Genomic DNA, 7,165 nt, shown 5'->3' on the forward strand with positions numbered 1-7,165 from the left:
TATTTTATATATATATATATATATATATATATATATATATATATATATATATATATATATATATATATATATATATATATATATAGTACCTAATGTATTAATTGATTTAGTACTTTGTTGTTAAAACAAGAATAATAATGATTATTTATGTAATTTTATAATTGGTTATCTAACCAAAATATTATAAACTTCAATCATTAATTTATTTCCCTCTATAATATTAACCTCTGAAATCATATTTTATACATCTATGAAGCTAGTTTAGATTTAGATATGAATAAAAAAGGTATAAGATGAATAAAAAAAAGGTTTGTAAGGCTAATAACAAATAAAAACAATGTAATTTTAATTTAATTTGTTAGGGTTTTCTTTTTTTTTATAATAACAATTGGTCAAAAACAGCTGTTTTCAACAGGATTCATTGTTTGATTAAAAATCAGGACTTTCAGCTCAATATTAGATTTATAACACTTCTGAAATCAAATAACATTTTATAATACATTTTGAAGAAATTCAGTTTACAGAATTTAAAAAAAAGATATTTTCCTTAAATGCATAAGTTAATTGAAGATTTAGAAAAATGAGCATTTTCAAGTGGCCTCTAAATTTTCGCCTAGATGTGTATATAAACATTCATTCATGCATATATACATGTATATAGAGCTGCGCATCGATGGATTTGCTCTTCAGTGTTTGGACTCTCAGTAGTGATTGTTAAACCACACTGAACTGAGCTAAACTGAACTGAACTCAAACACTGGAAACTGAACTACACTGTTTAGTTCACTATAATCTTCTATGTGAAGCTGCTTTGACACAATCTACATTGTAAAAGTGAATTGAATTGAGTTGATGAATGGACCACAATCCCTTGATAAGAATATTAAATTATGTTTTAAAACCTTTGCTAATGTAGTCCTGCTGAGCGGGTGTTTCTGTCCATGTGTGAAATATTTACAATCATCAACATGTAAAGATTGTGTGCTTTTATTTGAAACTGGATGCTACAGTTGAGTTTATCTTCTTGGGATACCAGAATGTCTGTATTTTACCATTTGTTTTAATTTGGGAACGTCAAGTGAAGTATAAAAACACAATGTACTGTAAGTCGTGCTGTCATAACATTTGTGTATCTGTAAAGTTTACTTGTGTTTAACCAGTCAACAACCTCATTTATCCATAGCAGTTTTATTACACAACTGGATCTTTTATAAAAGAATAAACAAAGCACATCCATTTTCATCTCGCTGGTTCTGTTTTATTGATGTAAGTGCAGTGTACTTGCTGTGTACTTGCCACAAGAGGGCAGTGTTGGTTAGCAATATCTGACAATCTCTGGAAATTTTAAAATGCTTGTTATTATTTCCTAAATGCACTTTTAGATGGGTCAGTGCAGAACCTTCCATTTCACAAAAGGTTTATTATAGTGGAAAAGCTTTCTTTAGATATTTTAACACTGTTTAATCAATGAATGGTTCTTTGAAGAACTGTTCACTAAAATGGTTCACTAAAACATTTGAATCTTCATTTATAGAGAGTATAGAGTACACTAATGTTAAATGGATAGATCACCCATTCAATTAACTCCCCATGATGTGCTTTCAAACATTTATGACATACTGTAGGTCTCAAACTCAATTCATGGAGGGCTGCAGCTCTGCACAGTTTTGCTCCAACCCTAATCAAAAGAGTCTTAAATACATTGATTAGTTGCATCAGTTGCTTGGGGTTGGAGCAAAACTGCAGAACTGCGGCCCTCCAGGAATTGAGTTTGACACCCATGCTTTATGACTTAAAGATGTTTTGAAGAAAGCTGAAAAAATGTAACCACTGACTTCCATAGCAGGGGAAAAAATGAAGAGTTCAGATGCAAAAACCTCAAGTGCATCCTAAATTTTACTCTAAAATGAGCATTTTTATCAGCCTCCAGTATTTTTGTTATTTAATTTTAAAGGCAATGCAAGGAACCAATTTTTGCATTAAAAGTGGATTAACTGAACAAACACACAGGAACTTGTGATAAATGCTCGTTTTAGAAGAACATTTCAGATGGCATTTAAAGGTTTTTGCATCTGAACTCTTCAAATATTATGGAAGTCAATGGCTACAGATTTCTTTAAAATATCTTCAGTTGTGTTCAACAGAAGAAAGAAACATGTTTAGGACAAACAAAGGGTGAGTAAATTCATTCATTCATTTTCTTTTCGGCTTAGTTCCTTTATTAATCAGGGGTTGCCACAGCAGAATGAACCTCCAACTTATCCAGCACATGTTTTACGCAGCGGATGCCCTTCCAGCCGCAAGGGTGAGTAAAGGTTTATTTTCTTGGGGGGTGAACTATCCCCTTAAATGCATTTATTAGATATTGAGACATATATTTCTCTGTTTGAAAAACGAATTTGCAGTCATAGTTTCACATCAGTGAAGAAGCTACAACAGAAATACGATTGTGTTTAACTGTAAAAAGCCATTAGTTATGCTCAAATTATTTTTGCTCCTTGTTTAAACTTCTTTTTTTTATGAGCTGAAACGGCACAATTCTACTCAAGTTTTTTGGGAGAACTTGGTTGCTTTGTTTAATCTACTTAAATTTCTAAAAAAAACAATTAAGTTAATTTGTTTTGGGACAAAATAAAGGAACTGCGTGCCAGCATTTTTTCACAGTGTACTTGAGTAAAGCTAGTAAACCCATTGACTTTAAAGCAACAAGTTCAATTTATTAAAAAAAGTGAGTAAACATGATAGTGCTTGGAACTATTGAGTTGACTTATTTTTATAATTAAGAATATAGTTAATTTTCTTAATGGTTTACTCCCTTTTTTAAAGTAAAGTCAATTATTCATTCATTCACTTTCCTTTGGCTTAGTCCCTGATTTATCAGGTGTCGCCACAGTAGAATGAACCACCTGTAAAGTCATTTAATCTCTTAAAAAGCAATGGGTTTACTCACTTTTTGAAAGTAAAGTCAATTATTCATTCATTCACTTTCCTTTGGCTTAGTCTCTGATTTATCAGGTGTCGCCACAGTGGAATAAACCACCTGTAAAGTAATTGAATTACTTAAACTGAGTAAACCCATTGCATTTGAAGTAAAGTCAATTAATCACTTAAAAAGCAATAGGTTTACTCACTTTTTTAAAAGTAAAGTCAATTATTCATTCATTCACTTTGCTTTATGAGTTCCTGATTTAGGGGTCACCACAGCGAAAATGAACCACCTGTGAAGTCAATTAATTGCTTTAAAAAGTGAGTAAACCCATTGCTTTTGAAGTTAAGTCAACTATTCATTCATTCATTCATTCACTTTCCTTTGGCTTTGTCTCTAATTTATCAGGGGTTGCCACCATGGAATGAACCACCTGTAAAGTCATTGAATCACTTCAAATGCAATGGTTTTACTTTTTTTTTTTTTTGGTAAAGTCAATTATTCATTCATTCACTTTCCTTTATGAGTCCCTGATTTATCAGGGGTCACCACAGTGAAAATGAACCACCTGTGAAGTCAATTAATTGCTTTAAAAAGTGAGTAAACCCATTACATTTGAAGTAAAGTCAATTAATCGTTTAAAAAGCAATGGGTTTACTCACTTTTTTAAAAGTAAAGTCAATTATTCATTCATTCACTTTCCTTTATTAGTCCCTGATTTATCAGGGGTCGCCACAGCGAAAATGAACTGCCTGCATGTGAAACCAATTAATTGCTTTAAAAAGTGAGTAAAACCATTGCTTTTGAAGTTAAGTCAACTATTCATTCATTGATTCATTCATTCACTTTCCTTTGGCATAATCTCTAATTTATCAGGTGTCGCCACTGTGGAATGAATCACCTGTAAAGTCATTTAATTGCTTCAAAAGCAATAGGTTTACTCAATTTTTAAAAGTAAAGTCAATTATTCATTCATTCACTTTTTCTTTGGCTTAGTCTTTGATTTATGAGGGGTTGCCACAGTGGAATGAACCACATGTAAAGTCATTTAATTGCTTTAAAAGCAATGGGTTTACTCACATTTTAAGTAAAGTCAATTAATCGCTTAAAAAGCAGCGGATTTACTCACTTTTTTAAAACTAAAGTCAATTATTTATTCATTCACTTTTTCTTTTGGCTTTGTCTGATTTATCAGGGGTTGCCACCGCGGAATGAACCACCTGTAGAGTTATTGAATCACTTTAAATGCAATGGGTTTACTTTTTTAAAAAAAAAGTAAATTATTCATTCATTCACTTTCCTTTATTAGTCCCTGATTTATCAGGGGTCACCACAGCGAAAATTAACCACCTGTGAAGTCAATTAATTGCTTTAAAAGTAAGTAAACCCATTGCTTTTGAAGTTAAGTCAACTATTCATTCATTCATTCACTTTCCTTTGGCCTAGTCTCTGATTTATCAGGTGTCGCCACAGTGGAATGAACCACCTGTAAAGTCATTTAATGGCTTTAAATCAATGGGTTTACTCACTTTTTGAAAGTAAAGTTAATTATTCATTCATTCACTTTCCTTTGGCTTAGTCTTTGATTTATGAGGGGTCGCCACAGTGCAATGAACCGCCCTTAAAGTCATTCAATCACTTTAAAAGCAATAGTTTCACTTTTTTTAAGTAATTGTGCACGCAACTTAATAATTGCAGGAAAATTACGCTTTGTGTGCGTTTTTAATGCTTATTTATGCACTTAAGAAGCAACGAAAGTGACTCTCCTTCTGTTTGTTCTCAGAGAACGGGACAAACCCCAGAACCTTCCCATTGACTTTCTCACTGCACTCGCTGGCGTGTTGTAACATTAGCAATGACACACATGTGAAGCCAGACCTGCCCATACAGAGCTCTATCAAGGGTGTGTCTGGCCCTGCTGTCTGCACATGTGCTGTTAGTAATGCCGTCTGCAGCTCTGACATCTGATGAGTCTTCTTCTTACTCATGGAGATTCTCAGCACTTCAGCTCATGGCCTCGGGAATGCACATAATCACTGCTTTCTTCATATTGGTAAACAGTGTCTCTGATAAATAGAGTCAAAAGTACATGTTTTGTTGTCTGGAAAGTGCTAGAACACTGTCTTGATGCTCAAGACGCATCATTTGTTGAGATGTAATCCTCTCTAGATGGCCTTTATCTGAAAGGGCAGGTCACTAAACTTTCCTACCGCAACTGGATTGACAACTGGCTCCTCAGTAAATCACTTAAAGGAGAAAAGCTTTGATGCAAAGAGAAGTCACTAATAGAGAGAAAGTGGTGAAAGTATGGGTGTGTGTTTGTGTGTGTGTGTGTGGGCTTGTTTTTATATCCCAATGGGGACTGGTGTCACCAAAATTGAGGTCACCATGGGTAGACATGCTTATACATTGCATCCGGAAAGTCTTCATAGCGCTTCACTTTTTCCACATTTGTTTATGTTACAGCCTTATTCTAAAATGGATTAAATTCATGTATTTCCCTAAACATTCTACACACAATCCCCCATAATGACAATGTGAAAAAAGAGCTTTTGAAATTTTATTAAATTTATTAAAAATAAAAAAAACCCTGAAAAATCCAACACATTCTCACGGCAATTCGCAACTTTTTGATTTAGTGGCTAATTTGTATGAATTTGTACGATCTAATTCGTACAGTTTAGTACAATTTGCTCATCCCCCAATGACGGTTGGGTTTAGGGGTGGGGTTAGGTGCCACGCCTCCTTTTTAAAATTGTACAATTTTGTACGAATGAACTCGACTGTATTAGCCACTAAACTGACAAAATGTAAAATACTTACGTTTCCTCGTGAGATCAGGCTGATCACATGTACAGAAGTATTCACAGCCTTTGCCGTGAAGCTCTAAATTGAGCTCAGGTATATTCTGTTTCCACTGATCATTCTTGAGATGTTCCAGCAGCTTCATTGGGAGTTCACCTGTGATAAATTCAGTTGATTGGACATGTCTGTATAAGGTCCCAGGGTTGACAGTGCATGTCAAAGCACAAACCAAGCATGAAGACAAAGGAATTGTTTGTAGACCTCCGAGACATGATTCTCTCAAGGCACAAGGCTGGGGAAGGTTACAGAAAGTTCCATTGAATACAGTGGCCTCCATCATCCGTACGTGGAAGATGCTTGGAACCACCAGGACTCTTCTTAGAGCTTACACCAAAAACAGCATTAACATTATAGTAGACACTGTAAAAAGCCCATTCTCAGCCACTAGACATTACTGACAGGGTATTCGGGTGTCATCGAGTGTCAGAATGTTGTGGGACTGCTGTACAGGAATTATTATTAGGCATTATAGATAGCAAAATTTAGCGGTTTTTATTTTAGTGATGTTTTTTTTTTAAGCCTGACAGTAAAACATGAACACGGCTATAAATATATATTAAACCATGTGCTTGTTTGTTGCAAAAATTCTTAATGACAAAAATACACTCCTTACTCCTTACTTCCAGGTGCAGCGATCCTGCCGTTGTGGTTGGTGTGAGCTGGGAAATTTTCTTACGCCTTGGTTTTGAGTGTGGTCCTGAAAAATCTTCGTTCGAAGGGGTATCTACCCCTTGCCCTTAGCCCTTTAAGCTAAAGAGAATCAGGACACCCCTACCCCTCTATGGGAACGCGCAAAAAGAGGGGTAAGGGGTAGAATTGGGGTTGGGCCTAAGTGTTTATTTTATATTATTAAGTACTTTATTCATGTTTTTAAAAGCTGAAAACATATGTCCCCACCAATGTCAAGAGCTAATCTACACCCTTGTTAAAATGTATAGTAGTTGTTTTAATTTTGTTATAATAAATAATACAATCAACATTTTTTATTTCTATACATTCTCAAATCAAATACATGTTAAAAAAACCCATCTGATTCCAGTTTACCATACTGTACAAAGAAAATCAGCCTTATGCTTTTAATTAATTAAATGTAGTTAATTCAGTGACCTTTTAGTAATCTCAGTTTACATTAATTTAAACTGACTAAACTATTAAGCTAAACTTTTCTAAACCTAATTAACGTTTTAAAATAAGTTAAATTAACTTAAAAAACAGTTGTTGACATGACTTTTTCTCGTGTTGTTTTCTCCTTGATATCTTTATCTTATTATTTCGTCATTTACTCTCTAAAATCGACAAAAGGCAAAAGGCTTTTCGACAAAAGGCATATTAAAGCTGCTGCTTTGTGAATAAGAACACCTCCTTGTCCTGCCC

The sequence above is a fragment of the Danio aesculapii genome, chromosome 6 (assembly GCF_903798145.1).
Source record: "Danio aesculapii chromosome 6, fDanAes4.1, whole genome shotgun sequence".
Taxonomy (NCBI): Eukaryota; Metazoa; Chordata; class Actinopteri; order Cypriniformes; family Danionidae; genus Danio; species Danio aesculapii.